At 34.3% G+C, this 13,099-nt stretch overlaps 1 long non-coding RNA gene across 1 annotated transcript in view; it reads right to left on the bottom strand.

Moving 5' to 3' along the window:
• Positions 1 to 13,099, bottom strand: part of LOC113995924 — a 39,492-nt gene extending 26,393 nt beyond the window's left edge. Inside the window, exons 1-3 of the long non-coding RNA XR_003543575.2 lie at positions 12,605 to 13,099; positions 7,953 to 8,065; positions 3,746 to 3,838 (exon numbers count right to left, since the gene is read on the bottom strand). This is a non-coding gene — a long non-coding RNA (uncharacterized LOC113995924). The remainder of the gene's footprint in view (positions 1 to 3,745; positions 3,839 to 7,952; positions 8,066 to 12,604) is intronic.

Below are 13,099 nucleotides of genomic sequence, written 5' to 3'. Positions count from 1 at the left end.
TGCTGTCCAAATGTATCACATGTGTATCTTCTGTTACTTGTGGGATTAGTAACATGTTAGAAGAATGAATTGGAAGGTAGAACTCTTGTACTCTGTGCTATTGTTACAGCACTTAGGAGTCAGAAAACCAACACAGAAAATGTCAACTCCTGCTGCAAACAGCTTGCAACTATCCAGTTTCTGTTTCCCAAGACAACTCGCCACTCTTGGATAGCTCAATCATCATTTTTCTAGAGCTATGGCTCTTGCAAGTGTAAGGTTTTACTACAGAGATATTTTGAAAGTATTGAGATCAAATTCCAAGCAGCTGTTATAAGATGAAAGTGGCCAGTGACCTTCACTGCACTGCCTAGCTCTCAAGATACTTTTAAACTCCATTGACCTAAGGTGATCAGTAGTCAAGGTTGTTCATATAGCAAACACAGATTGCAGTGGTTCTCCTGTAAAAGTGTGTTGAAAAGTACAATATAGAACTTTCTATTTTAGATCAGTTTCTATTATATTTCTAACAAGCAAGTAGGTAATATGGTTAAAATACAGGTGATGAAATGGTTACTATAAAGTTAATATAAAGTATCCTAACTAGACACATTTCTGTAGCTCTGTTTTTATATTTCTTTATATCCTTTGTAGATTGGCGTAAACACAATTAATTAATCATGAAAAGCAACTCCTACAGAGTAGAAGCAGGATTTTAGCTTCCAAAGTAACTTCCCTGCCAGACCTGAAAAATCTTATTCATTGTCAAGCAGTGTCACTCTTCTTAGCCAGCCTTTGATACCATGAGGTGCAGCAACCAAGAACTGCAGCAGTCTGCCTGTTTTTTGACATGGATACAGGATTGAAATATACTGGGCTATTTGCACCATCTGGTACATGCATTTCAGTTGAATGAAAGCAGATGAACTCCTGGGCACTTTGGTGATGAAACACCAGGAGAAAAAGAAACAAAACCCAAGAGACGAAAAAGTGTTAGTGAGGAAAAGAAGCTGAATTGATCTCATTTCTGGACTACAGAAGGCCATCTTCTAGGTTTCCTCACACTTGATATGGGACTACATGTTTGACTCCTTGCACGTTTGGAGTGGGAATGCGTTAGATTAAGCAGACTGTTCTAATGATCTTTTTTAGTTTTGAAATCTAGGGATCTATAAATATGTATATATCAATGTTGCTGTGACTATGATTTGCAGCTGTCAATCAGTTTGTCTTTATGGCTGTAAATTTTCATTTCACTAGATTTTTTTGCAGTCTTCTGAAAAGAATAAAAGTCTACTCCACATCTCCACATTTTAGACAGAAGAGTAATACATGATTAACAGTATGGTGAGAGGTGTCACATTCACATTAACACTGATGTGTGAACCAGTGGTCAAATGGCAGATTACATGTCTGTCACAACACATCAGGGCAGTGTTCCAGTCTGCCAGCTTTACCCTGCCCAGCTTCTTCAAACAAAGAGTTCTTCTGAAAAATGTAGCACAAAAAGAATGTTGAGCCTTTGGGGGAAAAGAAGTCTATCTCACAGTCAAATTTTTGAAGTCTTTGTAACATCAAATGGCAGAAGGGGTTACTCGCAGTCACATAACCTTGCAGGTTCATGGATCTCTATAGCACAAATGTTGCATAATGTGGCCTTATCAAAGATTTTCTGCATGATAACTGTATTACTGAAAAAGTACTATGGCTGGCATATTTTGATTTGGAGAAAGGATGCCAATTGTATCAAGGCTAGGAAAACTCTGACCCAGTTCCAAGACAAAAAGCAAGTTTTTGGAATATCATTTGAAGCAAAAGTTCCAGTTCATTGGAAATGTAATGAAAAGTGTCCTTCTTTTGTCTTAAGGACAGAATTTTGTTTTTTAAGTGGGTAATTAACTAGCTGCTTGACTTCTTACATAGCAAATAGTCACACCTGGAATTGAGGTGACTTTCAGTGGATAATGATGTCTGAAGCCAATATGTATAATGAAGAGTAACATATCTTCAATCCCTTAGGACGTTTACATATATTAAAAGCAAAATTTTAGACAATAATTGTAATATTGTTTGCAAAATCAAAAATACTTTCTCAGGGTTTAAAAATGCTTTCTAGGGGGTTGTGAATATCATGCTCACTTGAACAGTGCCTGACTTCTTACATGCTCTAAGTCCCAAAAGTTCTGCTAAATTTTCCTGGAAGTTAAATTGCTTGTTCCAGCAGTACTCTCACTGCATTGAATGCATAAATTGGAAGATATCAAGGCTAAAATGCTTAAAACACTTAAATAACATAAAAGTTAAGTTCTATTTTCAAGAACACTCAAACTATATAGGTTTTTCTTTACAACATAAACCCATGTCAGCTAAAGAATATTATCTAAATACTATACTGGTGAATAGCTGGCATGTGAGCCAGTATTTGGACACAGCCCAAAATGAGTAGTTAAGTATTGTCTTGGCTCATCTCTTAAATGTTAATATGTGTTTACTATATATAAAGGACTTGACGATAACCTCTTACAACATTTTAAACATTGACTTTATCAAAATCACTCCTGATTTACACAAAAACAAGAACTGGAAGATGGAATCTATGCATAGATAGGATATGGAAAAAGACACACACATGCGCACACACATATGTATATGTATATATACAAATGTGTGTATCTTCCATATGCTATGTATAATCTCTCTGTAACATCAAATACATAGTCTACATTTCATAAAATATTACAAATTAATTTGTAGAAATTTACTACTCCTTATATGGCAGTTATTTGGATTTTTACATTGATTTTGTATGGAAACATGCTACCATACAAATTATTAGCAAATCTAGTCCTTTGTATGATCATATAGCTTTTACTAAAATCCTCTTCTCTGGTCCCAATTTAAAATAATTAAGAATACCTATATAGTTGCCGAGATCTACGAATTTATATAGTACCTACACATTTATTTTAAAACTAGTATATTATGGTGATAAAAAGTATTTTTCATAGTTTTTCCTTTTTTTAACTCACTGCTTTGTTAGTGAAATGAAGTTCAACAACACTAAAATGAGCCACGATTCAGTTTGTCAGGTTTGGCTTCCTTTCATCATTTTTTTTCTTCCTGACACTATGAACCTGCTGCTACTGTCATAAGATGTAAAGTTTATTTCTGTACACATTTTGTTTCTCATTTCTGTATGAATGGCTCCTATGTCTTGAGGAATAGAAATGTAATTTTCTGTGGATTGAACTTAAACTTCTCAAGAATAACATAGGTATGGAATGTTACAAGGAGGAAGAGTAGCTAGAGGGTCTGGATTCCACCTTTAGCTATCTTCTTTCTAAGTCACTTAAAGTCCCTTAAATAATTATTCTTAAGCAGAAGTTTCACTGTATGTTACAGCACTATATAAATAGCAACTAGTGTTGTGCAGCACAGCATGGTGTTATAAATGATACAGCTGTACAACATTTTATATTCAGAAACTAGATAAAAAAAATGTGCACAACATAAATTCTATTCAATGATATTCATTAAATTATTCTCACATTCAAAGACAGATAAACTTAATGAAATGCTTTTTAAGCTCTCATAAGTGCACACTTGAGTGATGTAAAAGAAGTGTTAGAAAATTGTCTGATATTATGCTGGTAGGAAGAAAAGAGGTATACTTGTATGAAAATATTCTCAAGAAAATCAGAGCCGATACATAGAGTTTCCTATCTGTGAAGATCTTTAGTAAAAATAGTAATGAAATAGTACTTACAAGTGGAATTTTCATAAGAATTTATTATTGGTCAGCTCTGTTTCTTTTCAGTTTCATGCACGTTCTCAATAATTTCTGCAGAAGAAGGGTTTCCTGAAGTGTAGGACAAGATTCATGGGAAGAATTATGCTCTTAAAATCACAGTTAGGCATCTAAATAAAGCAACAATATTTTATTCTGTAATGTTCACAAAATCCTTACTGAACTGAAGCCTGTAAGTGTCTAGAGCTGCTCAGCATCTACATTTTCTGCAAATAATATTCCTGTAATGTCATTAGACACATGCTGAACAACCCATACTTTCAAAACACCATGAATAGTATCAACTAACACTCTAAGCCCAGAGTAATTCACAGATTAATTTCACAGCCCTGTCTGGGGGTCCTGAAAGTATTGCCTATACTTAGCTGTCAATTAGGGACTAAAGTGATTTAAATTATCCTTCTTAGAGGTTTGTTTTTGCTTCCATAGTTCATTTCAAAAATTAGTTACACACATGGTATTATTATAATATAATGAGTCATCTGTTAATTATTTTGGACATCTATGATAAGAAAATACACTAATGTTCCAGTTATTAATAGAATTAGCCTATGTATATGAAACTCAAATATACCAAATTGCCATGATTGTTTAACAAACTGTCACCAACTCACAGTTTCATCTTTAAAATGGTGCAGGTACTTTTTGTATCTAAGTTCTGTGAAGACATGTACAACCTGCAAGTGTGGCTTTACATAATTTCAGATAAGCAGTGTTTAACCTACCTTACTTTAAAGCCTTTCACGAAAATGCATGAATACACATGCTATCAAAAATAATCTTCAACCGACCACATGCTGTGTAAGGGTACCAGTGAAATACTTCATAAACAGACAGAATGCAAACATGCACAAACACACAAACCACTAATGCCATAAACAACTTCAAGCACAGTACAAACAAAATGCATGCCAAGAAACCTGTTTAAAAATGTGTATTATAGAAGAATGCATTTTCAATTTCTGAACATTTATTTGACTACTTATTACACAATTAACCAAACCATGTAAAGTCTGTGATGGGTTTTGAATTAAACTTCTACCAAGTTCCAGAGACTGTTTATTATTCATTTTTACTAGATAGATACGTGTTATGTACGATATTTATGATAGATCTTCTTTTTCTTCATGTGTGTCACCTAATAAAAATGGCAACGTATACGTGCTGTGATCATATGTCCCCTACGTGCATATCACATTTATAAACAGCCAGTAGTTATTGGGTGAGAATTTAGGTACTCAGCAAACATAAAAATCTAAATCATGCAACCAATTTACTCCTGATAAAAATCCACAGACTTCAATACCACTTTGCATCTGTAGGTACATTTACTTCTATAGAGAGTCTAAATATAGGAGTTTCATTCTAATTGGACTGATTACAGTACATCATATCAAAACCACCCAAGGCCTCACAAAAGCATCACAAAGTACAAAGTACCTAATGTGCCAAGGGGCTGACAAGTGAAACCCTTAGCCCACGCTTGGCAAGCAGACTGGTTGGAGACAAATCTGAATAGGATTTATGTTAGTGAAAAACAGAGAAGGCTGCTGTTAAGTAGGAAATACACAGAAGAAAGTCAGAGCTTAGAATCTGTCCCTCAGAAGGAGCTGGGTCTATGAGTCCAGTCTATGTGCTGGAATTTAGCCTGAGATTCTTCCCATCTCTTCTGGGGAAGACTGTGAGTTAGGACCAATTTAGTGTCCAGCTTTAAGACAGAAATGACAAAAGATAAAATTTCATGAAAATTACTTCCAGATTCTTCCTATATACTTTTACTACTGATATGGAAAACAGCAATACAGTGTTGTGGCAGGCTCTGAGCTGCATAATTAGTGGATGGCCAAATATATAACTACCAAATCTAGTCTTTTCCTTCCTGGAGTTCTGACTTTGATTTTTTATCTTCTCATATAGGTGTTCAGATTCAAAAAATCTGCAGGAATCTTGTGATCATGAGTCCTTTGAAAAATTCACTTATATTGACAAAATGTTTACAGGAAAGGCTGTGGCAGAAGAGGGTAGATAAAAAGATGGACTGGTAGCAGGTGTCTGGGTTCTTAAGGCTAAATCCAGTCTTAAAATGCCTAGCCAGACACAGAACATAGAGACTGGAGTTCACTGAAAATCAGAAGTGAATCAGAGAGTGAGCTGACTGGTAAGAGGTGCTGACAGGACAGGGTAAGCTCAGGCACAACACCAATCCAAACATAGGTTCATGGGGCTAATCAATGGCTACTAAGAAATACTGAGGTAAATCTTTCAGGGCATGTCTAAACTGTCACTCGAATGCAAAAAGATTTAAGAAGCAGAGTGAAAAACTGTGAATGGTCTCAAAGTAAGCCAGAATTAGAAAATTACTAAATTAAATCAAATAAGTTTCACTGACGACTAAACAGACCACAGCGTGGGCACTGATTTATCTGTTCTGATGACTCATATAGAGGCAATTTAACCAGTTGTCCATCCAGGCAGAAGCCACTATCCCCGTGGCAGAGAGAATGTTCACTCCCCAGATGCTGCTGTTTATAACTAAGCATAATAGAATAAATGCAATTAGTGGTCTTGCAAAGTAACACAGAATTTCACATTCCAGATTGGCTGAAAGGTGATACGTCATCTCTTCATTCATGCTGTTCAGCAAGAAGAATTATCCCCAAACGAGTTATCATTTAAATTCAACAAATACTTCTAAGATACTAATGAATCTTCATTACCAGATTGCACTGATTAAACTAGTAAAATTCTAAATGAATTCAATTAAATGGGCATAACTTTTGCACTGCATCTCAGTGTTCAGAAAAGAGCCACGTATTAATTAGATTATTTACTGTTCTTTGCTTTTAAGACATGTTTAATTTGAAACTGAACAAACAGTAAGAAGTAAAGACTATTCTGAATTTTGACTAAAATTTCATTTAATGCCAAAAACATGTTTCTGAATACTCCTCAGGAATAGGAAATGCTTCAGGAGAAGGTGGCAAACCAAGCTACCCTTGATATTTTATAATTTAGGGAAAAACACAAACACACAAAAATTTAACCATGTGGACATGTAAATAAGTGAACGTTCCTAAATTTTTTTTTCAGAACTTTTCCTAAATCTGAATTAAGTGACAAGATAGTAGTTGTTTTCATTTTATTTACCCTTCAGATCTTGCTTATACACAGCTTTAATGTTTTCCTTTATAATCTCTGCACCCTTATTATCTATGTGTCTTTTCCCTGGTGACTGTCTGCCTCTGAAAAATACTGATTAAGGTGAACCCTGTCTGCCTTTTCATGCTCAGCAGAAGCAAGTTTTTTTCAGTTTTTCATTCTGACTAAAGATCAACTTAGGACAATCAACACTCCTTCATTTTTTTCAAATTGAAATTTGATAATTTGCTGGCTAGTACAAAACGAAACAGTATACTTTTGTAAGCTTAGAAAGAACTTTCTCCTGTTGGTAGTAGAATTCTGACACGCAATTTTTGTGGCTTTTTTCTTCCTCAGACATAAGGAAGTTGCCAGAGAAGTTGCTTGGGTTTTCTAAGTGGTTAGTGACTTGCCCAAGTTCTTTTGTAGCAACAATCCTCTCTTGTTGCAGTGAAATAACTTGGGTTGATATTAAAAAAAAAATAGAGAAGTTAGAGCTCTGGCTTTGGCATAGGGGGAGTATAATTTGCCTGAAGCCACGGTTGATTTGGAAGGTTGTGGCTATGGTGATGCAAATCCTTCGACACAACTTCAGACTTTAGGTCAGTAAGTAATATTCGAGTTCCTTCCTGATAACTGAGCATGACTCAGTGATTAAAGCTGTCAGGTGGCCTGACATCTCTGGAGGTCTGCTATCGAAAAAGTCATGGCCAGAAGCCTTGAAACCCATATACCTGTCTCTGTGTTTATTAATGTCATCACTAGTGGCAAATGTAACATACAGTTTAAAAAAATAATGCTCTATTTTTTTTAACTGGATTTATAAAGTCCAAATGTTTACTTAGAAACTAAACATTTTGGTACTGGGGCCTCTAGGATATGTTGGCAGTGGAAAAACTAACCTACACCAGATGGCAGAGGTTAAAGAAATACTATAAAATATGGCTTCTATTCATACAGTTCTCAGACAAACAGAACCCCAAGCAGAAAAAAACTGTGAAAGTGGAAAACCTTTTCATTTGCTTACATTTCTCTTTGCTACTCAGCAAACCTGAGAGGTATTGTATCATCACGTATCAAGAAAGTAATATGCCAGATTGCTGTAACAGGTGGAATATGTTTGTTTGTAACACGTTGAATCTGAAATAAAGAAAGGACCAAAGTTACTAAAGGTTTTACAAAAACATTTGTAAAATGTATGTAGCTTGGTTTTGTACCTGCAAAGCTTACTGCGTAAGTGACAATTTGAGACAATAGCTGCATTTTGCACAAAAAATAAAAAAATTATACTGTCAAATTTTCACAGGTTCAGTTAATTTGTATAGGTGAACATGTAAGCTAAGGAGATAATTCTGCATTAGCCTTTTTAATTAAACATTTCATAAAACAGAGCAATTTTTATCTATACTTCACACTATTATACCTAAATCATATAATTTCTAAATGTCATCCTTAGTTTTTGTTTCTAAAGCTTCTTAAAATCACAACTGTTTTGTAACCTCAATATACTTACATAGCATTTCATGAATTTATTCTTTTTATCGTATAAATGCAGCCTTACAATAGAAATACTTATTTTATAAATTTTTTTCAGTTAAAAACCAGTAAAATAAAATGCATGATATAACCCATTTTCTTACTATATATGTAGTCACATGATGTTAAAAAAAAGAGAGAAAAAAAACTGATGTGAACTTGGGCACAATGGACCATGCTGTCAAAAAAAATCAGTTGTCAAAAATGCAGATGGCATAAAAACACAGAAACAGATAAGTTATTAGAATAATTTTTTTTAATAAGAGCTATTGCATGGATTTTTAAAATGGATTATGTGCCTAAATATGTGGATGGGTAGCCACTATAGTCTTCAAGGATACCTAAATGTTTCTTGATAAACCCATTTATCTGAACAGTTAGGCAATTAATACTTTGAGAGATATGGTCTAATGTCCAAGATAGAAGTAAATGTTCTTCCATATAAATAAAAAGCTACCTGATGACTTGTCCTTTTCCATTAAAAAAAAAAAAGAGAAAAAAAAGAAAACAAAGCTGCAGCAAATGGAAAGCTCTGCACAATGAAAACAACTACTGTGCAGTTCTCGAGAATATTCAGTAAAGACTTCATGTATTTGAAGTGTCTGAACTACTATCATACTAGTAATGAAACAGCACTACTGGGGGCATTCAAAAGGATGATTAAGGCTGGTAACTAGCTACCTGGCCAATCTCAACAGTTCAGCTATGGGCAGGCTCTGCCTTTCCCTCCTGAGCAAGTTCCCATGAGACAGAGAGAAATCTTGAAACACAGAACATACTTAGAACTACTATGACTGTTCCCTCCTTCTGCCTACCCTATTTTTGCCCCTTTTGCCTGTAAGATTAGTGGCATTTTGGTGTGAATACAAAGCCTCTTTGCGATGGATATAGAGTCAAGTGTTCATAATAAACTCATCTCTTATTGCTAGGCAACACTGAGCAATGTGAATTTGTCACTTCTGTTTGGTGCAACTTTCGATTTCACCTCCAACTGTAACAATATAGCCTGCTATATTTTAGATGCCACTGTGGTTGGATGCCATCCCAGGAAAGATGTGAACTACTACTGACAGGGAGTGAATGACTGGCAATGGGCATAAGCAGTTTTTTGATTCTTAAGCCTTGACATATAATTAATTGTTAGATTTATTCTTCTATGAAACATACTTCATGATTCCTGTTTACTGGCTGCCTTTTAGAAAAGGCAAATGGAACAAACAAATTTCCAGTGAGGGGAAGTTTTGCTAGCCTGTTTACCTTTTTTTTCATGTAGTATTTGTTCTGTTTGTATTTTTCTGCTTTGACTGTCTTTTTGAGGGGTGGCTATAAGTAAAATTCAGATTTTAAGTATCCTCAATGAAGCAAATATCAATATTTCTAAGGCATATCCAATTATTTGCTTGAATCAATATGTTCCTTACTTAAGAAATTGAGGTTCAGATTATAAAATACGTTGAGCAACTCTTACATACTGCCCCTCACATCTAACACCACCCATTGTCGAGGAGCTCAGATTATTGCAGAAAGAATACACAATTTTTTCAATCTGAAATGAAACTCCTCATCCAATTCAAAATAAGATGAATGCTATTATGTGCTACCTAGGCTTTGGTTTGTTTTTCTTTTTTATTAGAGAACTGATAATTTTGGCTTTAAAATCTGTGTGTGATTGCCTAATCTGGCTACGAGGTCTCAACTCTTTGAACACTTAGGTCCGTTTGAGAGGCAAAAAAGGGAAAACTGAAAACTAATATTGTTTCACCACCTTTGTCTAAGACACAGTTAGAAAGAAGGACGAATTTATACATCAAAGAAAACACACATCTAAAAAGTTAGCATCACTATCAACAGTTATTTCTCTAAATGTTTAGAAACGTTTCCCAACTATATTAACTACTGAAATATGACAAACAGCTGAGAATCCTAGTAATATTTTAGTCTTTCATATTTTCACTGACTTACTGAAAACAAAAGGAGTTTCCCTAACTGTATGAATGAACCATAGCATGTGTGTATTCTTTTAAGAAAGGCCAAGGGTGCAGTTCTATTTTCTTAGCTCTGCTTTCATATTTATGTGTCTCATTTCCAGCTCATTGCTGATGCCTTAGTTGCACTATCCATCAACACTTTTATCCTCCTTGTTCCTCAAAAAGAACATAAAATCCTTTTTTATGTTGTGGTAATATTATTGCAAATAAAAGCAAATACCAAAATCTTTATTAGTCTGCCAAAATAATAAACTATTTAATAAAAGCATGCTGTAAAAATAAGGTCATTTGCATCACTCAAGTTCCTTACAGAAAATACAGAGAATTATTGGTCAAAAAGTGCAAACTGACAGCAATTATTTCTGTTGTTGATCTAATGCTGCCTGAAAATGGGATAAAAAATGCACTGAGGTTTTGCAAGTTTTCCGTCTTTAACTGTTTTTAATGCTGTTGTATACTTAAGAGCCTGGGAGAATGAAATTTTTTAAAACTGTATTTTAACCAATCTTATCCATAGTGGAAGAAAGAGAGACTGGATATACTCTATTAGAAATCTTTAATGCAAAGTTATAGTAACCTTCTGACTCCCATCTTGCCACAGGATTTATCATCCAAATATTTACCATTTTTATATTTCTTATTAATTGTGTTTCATTAGGATTTGTGTCAGTTTTATCTATATGACATTTTTCACCTTTTTCTTTTGTCGTCCTTGCACACAGATCAATGAAAAGCTGATATTTAAGAAGTTTGTTAAATGTTTAAAGTTACTCATAATATGCTGTTAAAATCATGTATGTAAGTCTGATCCTTTTTCCCTGTACTACAAACCTCACCATTATTTTCTCACTGCAGTTTCTCTCCCCATCTGGCAGTTTTGCAAATATGTTATTGATAGAGCACAGAAAAATCAGTTGCCGTGGTGAGATTTAAACACTGCTTGTGATGTCCCTGAATACTTCCCCAGATGAACGCGCATATAAACATTAAAAATAAACCAATCTTATAAATTTTTAAGATTATAAATTATCTCATTCATTATACACAAAGTATCTACCTTAATTGCCATAATCTAAATGATAAGAATTATCTTTAGAACCATTGAGTTAAAAGGTTTACGAAAAGACTCTTTTTAAAATACTTATTACAGTGATCTTTTGTAACTTACACAATTGTAAAACTCCATAAATCTCAAAATACTCTGCAAGGTATATCTATGTCACTTTACAGAGAGAGAAATTGAAACAAAGAGCAGCTGAAAAAGCAGGAATGATTGAGCAACAATCAACAAGTTATTGACCAGAAAATAAAATTTTAAGATTCAGACCACTGGTGTTGTCTCAGTATTTCTGGGCTCTATTGCTTCTGCTTCTTAAGCTCAGTAGAGATGCTCCACTTATTTAGAGGATGAGGACTGTATAGAGATTAAATATTTTAAAAAAACATTATATATATTGAAATGAGTATTTCACAGAGCCCTGTTAGTATATTCAATCATGCTTTAAACCATTAAATCGGCCAGGAGTTATTCTCCTTGCTTCACAGACTGCAGACTGCTGAAAACTGAATTTAATGTTTAGGATGTCATGTGATACGTGCAGGTTAGATAAAAGAATTCATGTTAGGAACAGAACTTTTTTATTCTGAAGGTGTGGAAATTTACTATTTGCATCCATCAGTACGTTCAGTCAATGTAAGTTTTTTGTCTTCCAAACCTGAGCTGGGTTACACAATCTGGTAAAGTCCCTCATATGTAGCTAAATCAGTAATTTCCAAAGTTTACTTGTTTGGATATTGTACAGAGTAACAGCAGTTGCTGGACTAACAGCTCCCAAACATATGCAGGACCGTGTACTTCAGAAGGAAGGTGTTTAAACCTTATGACAACCATACAATTGAAATACAGAATATGTACAAGAGCTTCAGAATACTCCATCATTAATCAGTGTTAGGGTTTAAATTAAAAGCACTTGCATTGTATGTGCTTGGTATTTATTGGGATTGCTATGCTATGTATACATCATTATGACAGATGGGATTATAAAATACTTAGATAATTGCAGAAATGTTAATTAGAAGTTTGTCTATTCAGGCTAAGATATGCAATAAAGACATCACCAAATTACATTTTTCAGAATATTTTATCTTGCATTACCTGTAAAACAGTAGATTTGCAAAGGTCTTTTAAGGATTATTTCTGAGCTGTCTTCTTACACATAAGAGAATTAAGTAAATCATCAACAGTGGAACAAACCAATGGAAGATTCCTGTAGATAATAATTTGTGACTTGAAAAGACTACAAATTGTTTAAATTCCCTTCAATACTTTTAAAAAACCCCACAACCCAAGCAACCAAAAAAAAACCTAACAAAAATAAGCAACCCAAACCAGGCAATGGCAACTAGCAAATTGAAATTAATGTTCATGCAGCAAAAACCAGGGAAGGCTATCCCTATGGGTTAGTGGCATAGTTGACTACGGACAGAGAATCTCTGAAGTGAACCCCTGGTTCACAATCCTCCTTTTCAATCTCTGCAGATGGGTGATAAACTTTTGCTCATATCAGCTCTTATTCCTGAAGTTGTAATGATTTTTTAATGTTATTGCAGTAGTACAATGACTGCAAAACCGTATGTTTTTGAAAATCAT

Source organism: Pipra filicauda, unplaced genomic scaffold, assembly GCF_003945595.2.
Source record: "Pipra filicauda isolate LSUMZ 115617 unplaced genomic scaffold, ASM394559v2 scaffold134_size1991817_pilon, whole genome shotgun sequence".
Lineage (NCBI taxonomy): Eukaryota > Metazoa > Chordata > Aves > Passeriformes > Pipridae > Pipra > Pipra filicauda.
The sequence above is the reverse complement of the archived record's forward strand: the minus strand, read 5'-3'. Positions and strand labels throughout refer to the sequence as shown.